Genomic DNA, 19,294 nt, shown 5'->3' with positions numbered 1-19,294 from the left:
CATATTAATCTTCTTTTCATTCAATCGTATCCATCCTTCCATAAATGTATTTGTGTAGGGTCGCTAGTAGGCACAACCAGTTTACTGTATTAAATACAACTAATACAATGTATCCCTGATAATATTTACATTTCACATTAAAGGGTTCTCAACTTCAGTCTGGAAGACTCCCCCAACAAGTCAGGGTTTCAGGATTTCCCTGCTTCAGCACAGGTGGCCCAATCATTCACTGCTTCAGCACAGGTGGCTCAGTCCCTGAGCCACCTGTGCTGAAGCAGGGGTATCCTGAAAACCTGACCTGTTGGGGGGGTCTTGAGGATTGGAGTTGAGAGTCCCTGGGTTAAGGGTTCTTCTTGTTTTTACAGCGATTATTTGAAGGTAAACTGTGGACTCACTATAACTTTTTATTCAGTCCATAACCTGGAAGGATAACACTTCTATGCTACTTTTCCTCTCTTAGAATAAGGACCATGAAATTGGTTAGTAGGAAGTATGACTTTCTCTTGCGGCCATGCCAGGCAGTTAGATCAATGTCTGAAATAGAGCGATGCTTCAAAGTATCATCAAATGTTTATTTACACCCCTGGGCTTCCTGTTTCACACATTAATATATTCTTGTGTTTAAAATGTAGAAAGCCGGGGGGAAGACCTTCTCACGCTGTTCTCAGTAAAATATTGCTCAGCACATCTCTCTGAGGGACCACTGACAAATAGGCCCCTGTTGTCTAACTTTCTCTCTCCTGAGGTTAATGATTAAGGAGTTCAGGAGGTTAATTCCTGGTGATAGTGTTGGCTATGGCCTGAACAGATGTTGGTTGAGCTTTAATGTTGTTATCAAACTTTGCTGCCCTTCATTCTTTGCACTATACAACCCTGAGTATTGTTCTGCGATGCATTCCAGTCACCCTCTATGGAGATCTCGTATGGCTGTACATATCACAGCACTTCCACAGATAATCCACTTTTTAACGGTCATAGCACATATTGTCAATATATAGACCATCATCTGATAACGATGGAGCAAATATATATATATATATATGGTTGAAGTGTTTGTTTTATAATTAAGATAAATAATTCTCCTCAATGCTTTGATTTAATGGTACCCTTTCATAGCTTCCATGTAGGCTTATATTGTGCGGCTAAGTAAAACCGAGAGATTCCATTAGTAGCTGTGCATCACTGAAAATAATCCATGATTTCTAAATATGTCGGTGAATACAAGTATGTGATAAGTTCCGAGGCCCCAATTTAACACGCAGTGACATTGTGTCCCTGTGGCTGGGTAAGGCATCATTTCCAGTCATTAGGATGTGGCTGAAACACGAAGATTAAGGGGAATTCAGCACCATATTCAGAAAAGAAAAGGAATTACATGGAAAGAAATTGGAATTTTTATTGTGAACTCCAGTGCAATACCTTTTATAATTCATGGTGAAATATGGGTGCGATTCTGCCGCAAACATTTTTTTTTTACATCTTTGAATGAAATTTGAGAGCCATTCCTTCTTAACCCCTTCAATGACTCAGAACAGCCTCTGGGCTGAACAGGACACCACATTGGTAAAGGGGTGCCTCCAATGTGGCAGAGAAAGCAGTGTCTGTACTTTTGCAGAACATGATACAGGTACATATGCATACATGGATAACATCATAACAAACATTTATCCTCAGATTCATTAAGCTCCCTTATAGGTAGAGATGGGCCATTTTTGGGGTGAATTTGGATCCACTGCGGATCGGCCGGTTGCTTTGGTCCACGGATTTCTGCAGATCAGTCCAAAAAAGGGCGATTCGCATTTTGCGGATTTCCCCGCCCCCCCCATTATTATTACCAATACACTCGGATTCAGCAATCCGTTGGCGGATGGGGGATTTTCATGAATCCAATGGGGGATTTTCATGAATCCGCGTGGATTGAAACCGCCCAAATCCGTTTTCCGGATTTTCTCTGATTTCCCCCCAAAAATATCAGTTTCGCGGTTTATAATCCGCAAACGAATTTGGTCAGTTTTAATCCATGCGGAGTCATCAATAACTCCCTTTGGATACAATCCGTTGGCGGATTTTTAAAAACAGATTGCGGAATCCGTGGAGTGTATTGGTAATAATAATAAAAAATCCACAAAACGCGAATCGCCCTTTTTGAGATTGATCCGCGGAAATCCGTGGACCAAAGGAACCGGCCTATCCGCTGCGGATCCAAATTCGCCAAAGAAATTTGCCCATCTCTAATGATAATAGACACTCAATTTAATAAATAAATAACAGTGACATCAAAAAAAGTCTGATAATAAACCTAGGTGTTATATTTGTAGATAATTTTTTTCCATCCTTAATATAAAAAAAAAAAAAGAAACATATAGTGTATGTAATACCATTAATCATTTAGAATGGGTTAAAAAAAAACATTCTCCAACTTTTTTGTTTTAAGACTTATGAGCATATTGTGAACAAAGTTAGTGCAAAGAGTAGGCAAATGATTCATATACCCTACACTTCCCATCATTTAAACTTCAGTGATGGTATTTAAATTATAGAAGAAGCCTCGAAATACTTTGAGTGTGAGAGAATGTGCTCTTGATCTTTATTTCTTTGTCCGTGTTGCTGGGCTCAGTATTTCTGCATTTAGAACAATGAAAGTTCACAATGGAAATGTTCAATTAACTGTTAAATACCCTCATCCATTAGAAGATCATTTTAAAATCTGATGGATGAGTTGAAATGATCCAATTCATTCTAACCATCAAGCGGAAGAACAGCCTGACTCCCAATGAGACAGACAGCAGATAAATGTTTAAATGAACTCGCGGATTTCCAAGTAGCCGGGTTACAATATTGATGGGCCAAGTTTAGCAATGTCTAGAGTTTTAATCGTGACCGGATGCAAATGCTAAAACATTGCTTAGTTTTATTATGTCATTGATCTTCTTCATTAGCATGGCTAACCCTTTAGAGCCAGGGTGGGCAATTTCAGTCCACTAGGGCCACCAACAGGTCAGGTTTTCAAGCTATACCTGCTTCAGCACAGGTGGCTCAATCAGTGGCTGAGAAAACATGAAGGGGCTTATTGCAAGAAGTGTGAGAGCACTGATTCGACCCTACCGCACAGAAAGTCTTATTCAAGTCCATGGGATTTTCTGTGCACAGGGGTGCTCAACTCTAGTCATCAAGACCCCCCAACTGGTTAGGTTTTAAGGATGTCCCTGCTTCAGCACAGGTGGCACAATAAGTCCCTGCTTCAGCTCAGGTGGCTCAATCAGTCCCTGCTTCAGCACAGGTGGCCCAATCAGTGGCTCAGTCTTTGATTGAGCCACCTGTGCTGAAGCAGGGATATCTTGAAAACCTGACCTCTTGGTGGCCCGCGAGAACTGAAGTTGCCCATCCCTGCTTTAGGGTTAGCGCAATGTCTTACTGTGCATTTCAGCAAAGTCTTTGCAGTATGGATACCACACTTGAATATCCGATGTAAGTAGGAAGCAGTCAGGGACCTGTAGCAATTGGCTAAGAACGACTGTGGTTTAAATGTAAAGTCCTCCATTCATTTAACATGATTTATAAAAATAAAAAAAACACTGTTTTCCATTAAATGTTAAAAAATTAAATCAATGAAGTACAGAAAAAAGAAATGGTAGTTTCCTAGGACCATCTGCAGCTGGAGATGAGCAAAACATTGCGCCCAACGTCAGAAAGTTTGGCAATCATAGACCATTTAATGACAGGTTGAAAGCTCCGTCACCAGCTAATTATTTTTCTGCCATTAGCTATAGGATTACACTGCATGACTCAGTTTTTCTCTAACCATTTCAACTGTCCCTCAAACGTTCGCACTGTCCGGGTGTTTTACAAGCCACACCTGAGTGTGTAAATATAGGTTGTCTGATGAGAACTATTTTGCTAGATAATCTAAACTATAAATTCAGGTGGTGCACATTTACTTGTGCTTTTGGTATGGGCTCTAAAATGTTTTTGTGTTGTGGACGTTTTCACAGCCACGTATTGATGTTTTTGTTCTGATTTTCCAAAACGCTATTTATTTATTTTACGATTGACTGTACACCAAATTATGGAAAATATCTCAAAACAAGCAGGATAATGTAAAAAAATAAAAAAAATAGCAGAATAGAACATGAAAAAAATGCATAAGTAGAAAATCATTAAAAAAAAAAACAATTCGGAAACTAAAATAATATAATTATAAAACTTTAAACAATTTAAAATCTGCTCAGAAACACCTATAGATGGGCATTAGGTCTGGAGTTCTGGTTTTGGTTCTTAATAATTTTTAATTTTTTGGTTCTGAAAATGTTAAGGGTTTTGGTTCTGTATTTGGCTTTAGAATGTAAGATTCTGGTAGGTTCCGATTTCAGACTCACAGATTTGCCTCTTCTGTAAATAACACACGGGACTGATGTGCAAAGAATAACGCTGCAAATCTCAATTCACACAAAAGCAAGCTGTGATAAAACAACATAAAAACTCCTTGTCAAAGTGGATAAAAGGTAGCATTCATTTGCTGCGTTGCAGGAGAGCAGTATTTTGTTATAAGAGGCTGCAAAACATGCCACATCTGTATTTAGCTATAAGAGCAGAAAGTAAGAATCAACTTTTTTTAAATGGATTGATTTTTCGTATAACAAAAGTAACACTAGCTTTGTAGGAAAAAAAAGGGTCTGTAACCCCTTAGATGCCTACAGTATCTACTGTACTGACAACCTGATCATCGTTGGGACTACACATCAAGCTGAAAATCCTTTGCACCAAAATCCTTTGCAAGACGTTTTTTTCTAAGGTGAAGTTGTTTGTCGCATGTAAAGCTGATCTAACGGGCAGGAGGATTAATTAATATAGTCGTGGTGGTTTTATTTGATGCAAAAAAAAAAAAGTAGTTTTGAGCAAAGGAGGAAATGTGGAAATATTTACGGACCATTTTGCACCCAACAACACCGACTCAAACTTAAATTCTTTTAATAAACACTGCGCACGTTGACTACAGATGTGCACGGCGCTGAGAAAACATGAAGTCGCTTATTGCAAGAAGTGCAAGAGCACTGATTCGACCCTACCGCACGGAAAGTCTTATTCAAGTCAATGGGATTTTCTGTGCTGTGGCACAGGGGTGCGTAAATTCAGTCATCAAGACACCAGAACTGGTTAGGTTTTAAGGATATCCCTGCTTCTGCACAGGTGGCTCAGTCAGTCTCTGCTTCAGCACAGGTGGCTCAGTCTTTGACTGAGCCACTGATTGAGCCACCTGTGCTGAAGCTGGGATATCCTTTAAAACCCGACCTGTTGGGGGCGTCTTGAGTACGGGAGTTGAGCCCCCCCTGCGGTAGCACACCAAATCAGCGCTGTCATACTTTATCGAATAAGCCCCACCTTATTTTCACATACTAATGCTACAAATTCAACTGAATAGGCAGTATGGGTGCCTTACATCTTAGCACCTTATAGTAAAAGTGACCCTCACTCCTTAATTTTCACGACAAAGTGTAAAGCCGATGAACATAGAAACCGACTCAAAACAGGAAAACAGGTGTGAGGCTGCTGCCAACACCTACACACATAGTTTAGTGATCCCTACTCTTGCTAGTCTCTTCTTGTCCTTTGCCATATACAACCTGTTCTATAATTTGTCTCACTCCTGCCAGGTGTCTCTATAGAATGGATGTAACCTATTCTATCTATTTATTTCAATCTAACCTGCAAATGTCATTTTTGACTCGCTACTCCAAGAGGCAATGTTGGAGAAGCCACTCCTAGATTTTCATGTGTAGCCGCCAGTAGAGATGGGGGAATTCTTCTGTGGATATGGATCTGTTGCGGATCAGCCGGTTCCTTTGGTCCGTGGATCAGTCTCAAAAATGGCCATTCGACTTCTGCGTATTTTTTTTTTTTTTTAACACCGACTATCCACCTGCGGATTCCGGAATCCATTGACGGATTGCGTAATTCGTGTACGGATTATTACACTTCGCCAGTGGATTGTATCCAATGGCGGTTTAGGATTAATCCGACCGGATTGAAACTGCAACAATCCATCTGCAGTTTTACACCGCGGAATGGATTTTGGAAATCTCCGGAAACGGATTTGGACTGGTTCGCCCCCGTCAGTAGCCGCCACGACTTCCAACTGAAAAAGACATTATAGTAAATAAGATCATATGTCCCTGTAGCTCACTGTACGGATCACCTGAGCATACTGTACCTGGACTGAAATAAAACATTAACATTCAAACAGGAAAGGGTTAACCTTCTCAAAATGTACCACTGACTAGGTTATTGTCATTTTGGTTAACTGGTGGGTCAGAAGACCTCCTTTACATGCAGCAGTAGCAACCAAAATAAATAACTGCAGGGTGGTTGAGTCCTAATCATAATCTAGTTAATTCCATTAGACATACAACATGCCCTGAGTCCCACGTACTGCAAAACAATTCAATATCCTAATGAAACACCCCAAACTCATAAAATACCTTAAGATGTATATCTGCGTTGATCCCTGCATTTCTTCTCTTGGCTGTGGTGTGCTGTAAATTTAACTCTCCAATGGGGAACTCCCTGTTTTTGAGGAGAAATTCTGCAAACTAGCTGCTGTTAACATTGGCCACGAAAATATACTAATCTCCAGTTGTATGTCCCATTTAGTTTTCCAGATACGCAATATTGCATTGTACATTAGGATGTTAATTACCCCGCATGACGGATCATTTTAATGTTAAATCTAATATTTTGTAAGTAGTAGAAATACAATTTTTACACAAAACAAGTGTGTAGATGTGTGTCTTGGAAAAGAAATGTGCCAGTCTGTTCACTTACAGAATAAGAAGAAAAAAAAAACATTTTGTTAAGGTTTTTGGGTAATCCCCATAAGACTCTTCTTTTAGCAATACTTGCTAAAACATTATAATTAAAAAGACCAGCTTAATTCTCCTTAACACCCAGTGAATATATTAACTAATTAGATTTTTTTTAAAGAGATTAATCCCCATACAATAAAAGGATCTATGAATATTGTTTTCAGATATTTACGCATTAGAGCTATGTAGGACACATACAAGTGTTCTACCTATCATAATAAATGTTTATTTGTTACAATAGCAAAAACTTGACATGTTTACTATTTTCAACATCCCACTTTTCACAATTTAGGTGACCACATTTATGTTATACCTTGGTGAAAAATAACCCATAAATAGCTTTCCCTGGAACCAGATCATTTCACAGTGAAAGCTATAATCTTCAAAAGTGCCACATTTACATACTGTATATTGTTTGTTACTTATGAAAGTTTCATCGTGGTTTTCTTTACAAGGCGTTTCTGCCAAAGTTAAATCAATCAACCTTTGCCGATTTCCAACTTTAGACAAAATACCCAGCTTTCGTAAAAACTCTGCTTTCAGCCTGACTTTCTCCCAATTTAAATTCAATCCCTGAATGGCTGGTTCTTCTTGGTTCTAAATGTTGATAAAAAAGGGTTTTCTTCATTCCCTCAATTTGATGTGACAGGCCCCTGACATGAATAATGGAAGCTTTCCATTCACAGGCAAATCAACTTAATTTAGCATGCCTTTATTCTTTCAATGGCAGGCCCACAATCCTGTAAATTCCATGAGATTCTTTAAGTTCGAAGAAACCTTTAGAAATGGAAGAAAATGTATAAAGTAAACAGCTTCTTTTTGTCAAAATACTTAAACTAATTTAAATACAGTAGTTTAAGATGAATATATTACTTCCTAATCAGATCTTGATTTACAAGTAATTTAGGCTAACTCTGAACCATTGAACGTTTGTAAATTGCAGCAGATAGCAGAATAGAAAAACAATTCTGTGTACAGTCAATTACTACGAGTAAAAATATGGTTAAAATAATAAGTACCAACCAACAAGCAGTCTGTGCAAATAAATTCCCAAATAAGTATATTGCCCCCTTGTCTGAGCCAAGATCGTGTGTGTGTGTGTGTGTGTGTGTGTGTGTGTGTGTATGTGTGTGTGTGTGTGTGTTTGTGTGTGTGTGTGTGTGTGTGTGTGTGTGTGTGTGTGTGTGTGTGTGTGTGTGTGTGTGTGTGTGTGTGTGTGTGTGTGTGTGTGTGTTTTGCAGCAGATACAAGACAATGGACCATATCAAGTTATACAAGAAGTGATTTCCCAAAGTCATGAATACGATCTACCACTCACTTTAGGATTCGTAGATTACAAAAAGTATTTGATTCTGTCTACTCCTCAGCAGTCGTAGATGCATTAAGAAGACAACATTTTGAAGAAGCATAGATTGATATTATAAAGAACATTTATGAGAATGCCACATCAACCATTATATTCAGTGTTCGACAAACCTATACATTTGCTCGCCCCGGGCGAGTGGATTTAACATTGTGGCGAGCTCCTATTGGCCCAAGCAGCACACGTTTGGTACTAGGTGGCGAGTAGATTTTTTTGTTGGGAGAGTAGATTTTTTGCTGATTTGTCGACCACTGATTATATTACATGAAAATACAAGCAAGATAAATATCACCTCTATGCTGACGACACATAAATTTACTTTTCAACACCCGACCTTACAGCTGCTGTACAAACCAAAGTTTCTGAATGTCTCTCTGCTATATCATCCAGGATGGCCCTCCGATGCTTTAAACTTAACATGGCAAAAACAGAGCTCCTCATACTTCCTCCCAAACCTGGCCCTACTACCTCCTTCCACATTACTGTTGGAAGTACGATCAATCACCCAGTAGCCCAAGCACGCTGCTTAGGGGTCACACTCGACTCCTCTCTCACATTCTCCTCTCACATTCAAAACGATTCTAAAACCTGTCGCTTTTTCCTCCGCAATATCACAAAGATACGCCCTTTCCTCTGTTGCTCGACTGCTAAAATTCTGACTCAGGCCCTCATTCTCTCCCGTCTTGATTACTGTAACCTCCTGCTGTCCAGCCTTTCTGCCTCTCGCCTGTCTCCCCTACAATCTATCTTAAACGCTGCTGCCAGAATCACTCTACTCTTTCCTAAATCTGTCTCCGCGTCTCTCCTCCTGAAATCCCTCTCCTGGCTTCCGATCAAATCCCGTATCACACACTCAATTCTCCTCCTCAAGTTTAAAGCTTTACACTCTTCTGCCCCTCTTTACATCTTAGCCCTAATTTCTCGATATACACTATCCCGATTCTTGCGTTCTTCTCAAGGATGTCTTCTTTCTACCCCCTTTGTATCTAAAGCCCTCTCATGCCTTAAAGCTTTCTCACTGATTGCCCCTCACCTCTGGAATACCTTTCCCCTCAATACCCAACTAGCACCCTCTCTATCCACCTTTAAGACCCACCTTAAGACACATTTGCTTAAAGAAGCATATGAATTGCACTGTGGATAATACTGGACACATGATACATAAAGCTTGGCCCCCTGTAGACGCACTTACCAGAATTCCCTCCTATTGTCCCTGTACGTTCTCCCTACCTATCAATTAGATTGTAAGCTCCTTGGAGCAGGGACTCCTCTTCCTTAATCTTACTTTTATGTCTGAAGCACTTATTCCCATGAACTATTATTTGTTATTTATATGATTATCACGTGTATTACTACTGTGAAGCGCTATGTACATTAATGGCGCTATATAAATAAAAATAACAGAAAATAGCAGTACTGCACACCTATCAAATACAAAAAATAGGAAGATCCAAGGCACTGCGGATTTGAAAATATGAAATTGATTAAACTAAGCACAACGTTTCGACCTCCTATCAGGTCTTTTTCAAGTGACAGGCACTTGAAGTATTATACAAGACATTGGATTGGGGGAAAAAAGAAGCTAATCAACTGTGAATATTTGCTTCATCTACGATATGCAGATGAAATTGTTATTTTTGCCACAAGTCCAGAAGACCTACAGCAACAAATTGGAGCACATGCCGAAGCAAGCAAGTAAGAATGTGGGCCTCCGTATGAATCTCACCAAGACCAAAGTGATGTTCAACAAACGTGTCAAGTCTGCAAAGATTGAAATAAATGGAAGAGAACTAGAACAAGTCGAAGACTATGTCTATCTTGGTCAGAAAATAACAATGGATGGGAAGCTTTTGGATGAAATTAATAGGAGAACGAAGATGGGATGGAGCTCATGTGGAAGAAACAAGACCATATTTCAAGGGAACCTTCCACTGTGCCTCAAGAAGAAAGTTTTAGACCAGTGTATTCTGCCCGTGGACACTTATGGATGTGAAACTTGGATCCTAAATGTGAAATTAATTCAGAAGGTTCAGACAACTCAAAGAAGTATGGAGAGATCTACGCTGGTATTACTAGAGACAGGAAAAAGAATGAATGGGTTTGAAACTAAACAAAAGTCTGTGGCAATCAAAAAGTACAGATATCTGACCTGTCTCTACTCTGTACTAGCATACCAGTCATAGAACACAGTAACAACCTTTATAGTTTATCTCTGCGCCATCTTTAAATCTACACTTACGCAAACGAATACTATATTTTCTGGTATAATATTTGGGAGTGACTGTGCTACTGTTGGTTTAATATGAGAGAAAGAGCGGCTCAGTGAGTAAAGACACTGACTCTGGCACTGAGTTTGAAGCACGGGAACCTGTTTTAATTCCCGGTGACAGCTCCTTGTGACCACTAGACATGTGGCTAATTATCTGACCAGTACAGTTCAGGTAAATAAACACAGACTACTACAAACCGTACTCTGCGTATGTGTCTCCGGTATTACCTCTCTGGACATGTATGTGTCCGGTATTACCTCTCTGGACATGTATGTGTCCGGTATTACCTCTCTGGACATGTATGTGTCTCCGGTATTACCTCTCTGGACATGTATGTGTCTCAGGTATTACCTCTCTGGACATGCATGTGTCTCCGGTATTACCTCTCTGGACATGTATGTGTCTCCGGTATTACCTCTCTGGACATGTATGTGTCTCTGGTATTACCTCTCTGGACATGTATATGTCTCCGGTATTACTTCTCTGGACATAGTGACCTGACTTGGGGGGGCTGTGGGATTTCCCCCAGCAGGGCTGTTGCTAGGGGGCTGGGCAGCTTCCTCCATCCTGATTGGCTGCTGGGTAATGCAGCCAATCAGGAGGAGGTGTCAGGAGCTTGAAGGTGAGGCCAAGGAGAGGACGAAACAGCATGGAGCAGAGAGAGGTGTATGTCTCGAGCGCGTCACATCTTTCACCATTGTGTCCAGAATCTTTGCAGAAGGCACCTGGCAACCCTACTTGGAAATGGTTATGGTATAAACCAGGATCTCCCACTGAAGAGCTCAGTGCATTTAGTACCGTGCCTATCCTTTCCCTGTCATATATAAGTTAGTAGACTCTCTCCTGGGAATAACTCTGCAGAACCATCATTGTTGCCTAAGAAGAAAAAAAGCGGAGTAGCAAAAGAATGCAAGTTGTTACTTGGAGGTGAGAACGAGCTTGTGATGTCAGCAGGTAAAGCCGTACAGGAAATGTGTATTTGTACTGGCAGGCAGAATGTGTACAAAGAGCACACGTATGTAAATACACACATAAGGCTTAATTTATATCATTAAAAGGTCTATATGAAAGTACAGGAATATATCTGGTATTGTCTAGAACGGGGGTGGCCAACTCCAGTCCTCAAGCCCCCCACCTACCCCCCCCCCCCCCCCTCAACAGGTCAGTTTTTCAGGATATCCCAACTTCATCACAGGTGGTTCAATCCGAGTCTCAGTCAGTTGACTGAGCAACCTGGGCTCAAGCAGGAACTTGATTCAGCCACCTGTACTGAAACTGGGACTGATTGAGCCACCTGTGCTGAAGCCAACTCCAGTCCTCAGGGGCCACCCAACAGGTCAGGTTTTCAGGATATGCCTGCTTCACAACAGGTGGCTCAATCAGTGGCTTAGTCATGACTGAGGCACTGTGAGCCACCTGTGCTGAAGCAGGGATATCCTGAACACCTGACTTGTTGGGGAGGCGGGCTTGAGGACTGGAGTGTAGCACCTCTGTATAAGACCTTTAAAATATTTCCTCTCACTCTGCTAAACCCAAAACGGGCAACTAAACAAAAAATGTTCAATATTATTCCAGTAAATGTTTAGGGGATTGTTTATTAAACTGGGATAGTGCCAACCGGGGCTCGATCCGACAGATACTCGCATAGAGTGGTCTTTCTAAATCATTAAATGAACAAAAACCAGGAGGACACTATTTTTAGCATAAGGGAAGTTCTTCTGGCAAAATGTCGTAAAGGGAACAATTCCAGCCTTACAGACAAATGAACAATTGAAAAATGAAAGAAAAATATATAGAAAAAATATACATTGAGAATGCCAACAACCCTAGTCTTATTAGTAAGTATATATTACTCCAAAAAAACAACAAGTTTGTGCGTGTCCAAGGAAACATAAAAGGTAAATTTAATGTTGCATAAGCAAGTGGATGTTTGTGTAGGAACCAGTACCTTTCTCCAGGGTTGCTAACAATGAATAATGCACAGATTTCACTTAAAATACCTGCAGATAGAGATGGACAAATTTTGGGGGCGGGTTTGGATCCGCAGCGGATCAGCCGGTTCCTTTGGTCCACAGATTTCCGCTGATCAATCTCAAAAAGGGTGATTCGCTTTTTGTGGATTTTTTTAGTAATGTTACCAATATGCTCCGCGGATTCCGTAACCCGTGGACGGATTTGTAGAATCCTATCAGCGGATTTAGCAATCCGTTGGCGGATTCTGAAGAATTCGCCAACGGATTGCTGAAACCGAGGATTGGATTCTACAAATCCGTCCACGGATTGTATCCAATAGCAGATTTTGATGAATCCGCGTGGGTTAAAACCGACCAAATCAGTCTGTGGATTTTACACTGTGGAATGGATTTTGGGGGGGAAATGAGAAAAAATCCAGGACACGAATTTTGGCGGATTCAACCATCTCTCTACCTGCAGACACCAAAGGAGACCTTGTCCAAACCATCTGATTAATGTGTGTGTGGCTCCATTAAATTATGTCATATGCACTCTACGCGCAGACACTCATGGCGCACTGTGCATCATCATTATGGAAGCCACAAAAAAACTAAAACAACTTTGAAGGAAATCCAAAAGGACCTGTAAAACTTAAAGCTTTATACACCAAACAAAAGAATGAGCTGGATAGCTTCGGCTGCCGCACTAGCTATTCTTACTAAAGTCTTACACAAGACATTTTAGCGTAATAAACTATGTATTTGCAGGTTTCAAACGTACACCGTTTCGGGAATCTCCCTTCCTCAGGTGCAATATTTACATTTACATTATTTACATGAGGAATTGAGATTCCCAACATGATGTACGTTTGAAATCTGCAAATAAATAGTTTATTAAGCTAAAATGTCTTGTGTAAGACATTTATTAGAATAGTGCGGTGACCGAAGATATCTAGCTCCAAGTTTAACTAGGTGGCAGAAGTGGAATCCCGGCCACTCTTCAACTGCCTGCACCTTACGAAGAAAAACTACACCCATTGTAATTAACTAAACGGAGTGCGGTAAGATCCAAAACCTTTATCCTGACTATCAAAAACAAGAAGGAGCAAGATTCTAATGTGTCTGAAGTCTTGTCAAAGTCAAAAACTACAGAATAGCCCAAAGTAGTACTCGCCTAATCCAAAACCAAGAAAAGCTTAGGTCATCATTGAGGCCACAACGTTTAATAGTATTAAGGGCAAAACTCCAATAACATTCACATTGGAAAAACAAACAACTAATATCGTCCCCTCTCACTGATGGAGACACAACACATGTCCAGTGCATAGAAACTGAATAGTCAAGATATTCTGTCTAGGATCCTTACAGTGTTTGAATAGAGTGATAGACTCATGTCGACTTTTTATATGGCTCTGATGTTCTATGAATCCAAATAGAGTGTAGGAGTTAATGCAGTCTTATGACAAAAATATTATAAAATGATTATTACCTTTTATGGTGCACCAATGACGGGACCTTCCCGAAATCAGTTCCCAGTAATATGAATGCAAAAAAAGTGAAAAATATCAGGGGGCACCCAAAAATCTCTTCACAGAATATATTTATTTTAAATAAATGTCGACTCCAGGGTCCGACGCATTTCAGTCCACCCAGGAGCCTCTTCATCCCATTTGTAAGCTACCACTAGTTTATTGTTACATATTGAACCGACGAAAAAAGGGTTTATCTTGCAAGATCGCAAGTGCTTCCAAATAATACATTTAAGAAATGTTGCTGCCTGTATTAGATCAAAAAAAAAAAATCAACAATAAACAATCCGTGTTATTTTAGGATTTGGATAACAGTAACACGAAGACGGAACATGTCATGTTATAGGAAGATAATTCTACAATAACACAACATAAGCCTATGCTAATTACATTTAGTTTGGATGTTGTGTTTGCATTAACTAGCTTTGTGAATGCCACATTAAGCCAGGGAACATAACGTCCGATTTTGTTTTAAAACATTTAGGTAACGTTACAAGATGTTTCCTGACTTAATAGAGCTTAGTGTATCTATGCCTTAGGCTGTGTTGATAGTGCAGGAGACGGCGCGAGCGAAGTCGCTCGTGCCAAAAACAAACACTAGGACGCCAATGTGCTTGTGTATAGAGTGAGCACGTGCACAAGCATGACGGGGTGCCCGGTGCTTCACCCGACAACCAAGTTTGAATTTGCCGCTCAACGGCCGGGTCACATGACCGGTTCGCCCAATGAGCGCGAACCAGCTCGTGACATCACGGCCGCACCCCCGACATGCCTCCCCGTCGCCTCTGCCTGCAGGATAGAAATCTCCCCTGCTTGAGGTGAGCATGACACCACGCCAGTGCACGCGCACGCTTCCACTATGGCCAGGGCCTTAGTCTCATAAGTTTCCCTAAAAACATTAGCATCTGATGGTACAACATTGCAATCTATAGCCGTACCCTAGAGTTGGAAGCAAAATAAATGTTCAAATGTAAAATAATTTTTGTTATGAAGAATCAAATCAAGAAGTAGGACTAAAACATGAACTGGAAGAGAACCCTTTATGGTGTAAAGTTAGTCACAACTTGAATCTAATTAAAATTAAATGAAATACAAAATGTTAAAGAAAATGTATAACTAATGAAAAATCATTCAGGTTATAACATTTAAGAAACCCGCCCCAAATCAAAAAACTATTAGTAAAATTAAAATATTGTTTTCTTTCAGAGGGAATTCACATCAGTGCAACTGTGTAAACATTCAGTGCGTAATTTCACTAATATATGTAGATATTTCAGAAGTAGTATGCAATGTCAAATTCTATATTAAACGAGCTTTGATGGTGAAATAATTGGCATAGACCAGGGGTGGCCAACTCCAGGCTTCAAGGGCCACCGAGAGGTCAGGTTTTCAGAATATCCCTGCTTCAGCACAGGTGGCTGAATTGAACTGATTGAACACCTGTGCTGACGCAGGGATAGCCTGAAAACCTGACCCGTTGGGGGGTCTTGATGACTGGAGTTGAATTCCCCCTGACCTCGAGTACCAAATTAGGGGCAGTGAATGGCCTTTTCATCTTAGAGTGGACACCTGTGCTCTTCAATAAGTGAAGACCACCCACTCATTTCACACAGAATAAGTCTGGCAAAAGATGTCGAGTCACCTGAAATGGACCAAAACAAAGAAAAAAAAACCCAGAGGATGAAGGTTGTCTAACTATGGGCAAATCAAAGATTAAGCCGAGTTACTCTTGAGCAGCCTGCCACTTGAAATTATAAGGATCAGAAATTGACATTTAAAATATATAAAAACCAAATTGCAGCTACATCATGTTTTTTATTGTGTTGGATTAGAAGCTGTACACTGCAGATACTAAGATAATATGTATCCAAATAGGATCAAGTGATCGCTTTTTAGGTTCCTACATATGCAGGGTGACATTAAAGTACTGTATTGCTGCAGTAGCAGTATGTTTAACCATGGCCTTAATTCTGCACACTGATTGGGCGGTGCCGCACGGAAAGCCTTATTGAGATCAATGGATAGGCAGTATCCGAGTTTACAGAAAATGGGCACATGGCTGGGTCAGAGAAGTATAAAGCCAGTATTCCATTATTGGGCAGCTGTTTCAGTTTATTAAAATAATCCATCAGATTTCATAAGTAATGCCGCCACAACCCTTTTTTTTACCTGGATGGGAATCATGTGATTCCTGGAGCTGAAACCTGCTATTTTTGAATCTGGGGATCCCCCGATTCCTGAGATACTTACTACTAAAAGTGGCGCCGGTACTTCCTAGTATTTCAATCCTCCGTGTGACGCCGGCGCCAACCGGATGCCGTTTGGCCCACATGTTTCTTGATATTTAAAACCAAATATTTTTCTGTAAGGGACTAAATTAGCTACTTTTACTAGTATGTATCTTTGGAACCAGGGGTCCCACAGAACTGAAAATAGCATAATCCAGCTCTGGGTCACCCCTGGTACCCATCATGATATAAAACAGGTGTGTGTGAGGGGGTGAGGGGGGATTATAATAAGTAGTGAGAACCTAGACATACACTACAATATACAATATAATAAGGCAAACACAATCAACATATTTGCTGGCAAAGGGGTCGGAGCACATTGCAATAGATTAACTTATTATTAATTATTATTATTAATGTGTTAATTAATAGATTAACACATCTAATTCTATGTTGAAAGAGTGATATTGTTCAATATATTGTTCTGTAGATGAGTCAGAACACTGTCCCAGTAAGTTCAGCTCTGTAACTATAGTTTGGAAGAACTTAAGAATTTGGCTGAAATTGATTTTTAACACACTTTGAAAGCCTCTCTATTTCCTAAGAAGCGTGTGTCATTTGTGGCTTTTTAAAAAGTAAGTTTGCAACAAAACGAATACTTTAGCAACAACATATAAGCAGTAGAGATAGGCGAACCTGTCTGGATCCATTCCGCGTATTTTCATGGCCCAATCCGCGGAATGAAATTTGCCGTCGGATTGCTTCATTTAATTTTTTTATTATTTATTTATTAAATATTTTACCAGGAAGTAATACATTGAGAGTTACCTCTCGTTTTCAAGTATGTCCTGGGCACAGAGTAAAACAAAATAATACATGGTTACAAGTACAGTTACATAAATGAACAAGGTATACATTATATACAAGACATTGCATGCACAGTTAAAGAAAATATATATTATGAGCGTATGAAACAGTTACAGACCAGATTAAAGTGTGAGACAGCCTTAGATTTGAAAGAACTTAAGCTGGTGGTGGATATGAGAGTCTCTGGTAGGTTGTTCCAGTTTTGGGGTGCATTTTAAGGCCGCCCGGATTCTTCAAAATCTGACGTTGGGTCTCGGCAGCCCGGATTTTAAAGAATCTGTTGACGGATTCAACTTAAATTTGAATCAGCGCAATATGTTTACATTGATACTTATATAGTTCTCCTCCCATAATAATTCCATTGACGGAGTCGTATTCCGTTTGCAGGTCCGGATTACGCCTCCGTCGGACGGATTTTAAGTAATAGGGGAAAAAAATAATGTGCCTCTTTGAGACTGATCATTGGAATTCTGGGGATGAACGGATCCCGCCAATCCCCGGTGGATTCACCCACCTCTAATAAGCTATTACAAGAACATGTCACCTGACAACATAGATAATCCAAAATAAGGTTGACGTAATTGATGAGAACTGTGACCTTCCTTAAATGTGTTGTCAAAAAATATTCTCTGAGTTCACACCTCTAAAAAAAAAAAAATGGGAAAATACAGATTTTAACTTTTGAAGCTAAAACCAGCAGAAACCAAACAAAAAAACCCATCCTTCAAAACAAACACTTTAAAACAGAGTAATAAGAAGAATTCTTCTATTTTCATCAATGCATTTCTATACATTTTTTACTATATACCTATCTACCATTATACAAATTTCAAGAAGACAAGGAAGTATTATAATATTGTTGAGGCCCCACTAGTTTTCCAGTTCAAATCCTTGTTCATGCTGCTTGTTAAGTACTTGTTCACAGTGACAGCTTTCAGCAAAACAGAACATACTGAATACTTCATTCCAAACTGCTCTGTCCTGCTGGGCTTCAAGTGAAACAAACTCTTCAAACTCCATCATGTGAACTTTTTATGGAGAACAATCTCTTTCAAGTAATTTCTTTCAAAGATACTACCCGTGAAACTGGGATTCAGGGATGGGGTGACATCACAGTCCCCTAACTCTAGGAAGGGGTCAGGGCCACCAAAGATGTGCCACATGATTTTCTTTAATTACTTTCTGTTAATTGTATTGCCCGTATTCAACAACAAAAATACAGAAGTACTTTAGACCCCGAGGCAGACCCCGCATTTAACAAGTAATTGAAATCTTAAATAGACGGTTTAAGTAAAACAAAATGTTTGGACTGTCAGATTGATTTCACAAGAAATAAATTGCGGAGCATTTGATATTGTGTGGATACTAAGTATCAAAGTTTCTTAGCAGAGGGGGCCTTTGTGTTTGCAAACATTGCAGAACCTTTACGTTGTGTGTAAATATTTTAGACTATTTTTTTTGTAAAATAAGAAAAATCTTAATTAAGATGCATTATGTGTGAAAAACTTGCCAAAGTGTGTTAGGCTGAGCTGACACTACTGGAAATGTAATGAATTGTTCCCAGTAAAGTTCACTTTTTTTTTTGCTCTGAATCAAAATGTTACAATTTGTGTGTCAAACATCACTTTAGTAATAAACACATTTAAATGTCTAACGGGCTATTAACATGGTCAATTAAAAGTAGCATTTTGCATTATCCACCATCATGAAATAGTGTTTCCATGTTTGTTACCATTGTGAAGTCTTTTTGCTGCTGTCCCGTTTGCAATGACACCCTTTTTAAATTCTGTGGTTGAACTCTACAGATGCCAGTTGGAAAAAATGTGCCAAGCAGTAAAGTTAAAATGGCTGCTGCCATTCCCACAAATGAAGGTGCCAGAGTCCGCCGTGGTGTTAGCTGTCAAAAAAATCCAGCACAAAATACAGTTTTTGATCAAATTGAAAGTAAGAAATAAAAACATTTCAAAACATGAACTACAGTATGACCTTAAGATATTTTCTTTTTTGGGGGGTTAGCTACTAAGAGGTATAGTACTTCACCTAGGCTAGTTTCGGATGGATTCAGTGACAGCTGCTGATGTAGTCAGACCCTTATTGATGTCATAATGTGCTTAAAAAATGTGTTTAGTAGAGATGGGCGAAAAAAAATTGCGGATTAGGATCGGTCAATTCCTTTGGTCTGCGGATTTCTGCAGATCAGTCTCAAAAATGGTCATTTTGTATTT

The sequence above is a fragment of the Ascaphus truei genome, chromosome 16, assembly GCF_040206685.1.
Source record: "Ascaphus truei isolate aAscTru1 chromosome 16, aAscTru1.hap1, whole genome shotgun sequence".
Taxonomy (NCBI): domain Eukaryota; kingdom Metazoa; phylum Chordata; class Amphibia; order Anura; family Ascaphidae; genus Ascaphus; species Ascaphus truei.
This window is presented reverse-complemented; position numbering follows the sequence as displayed.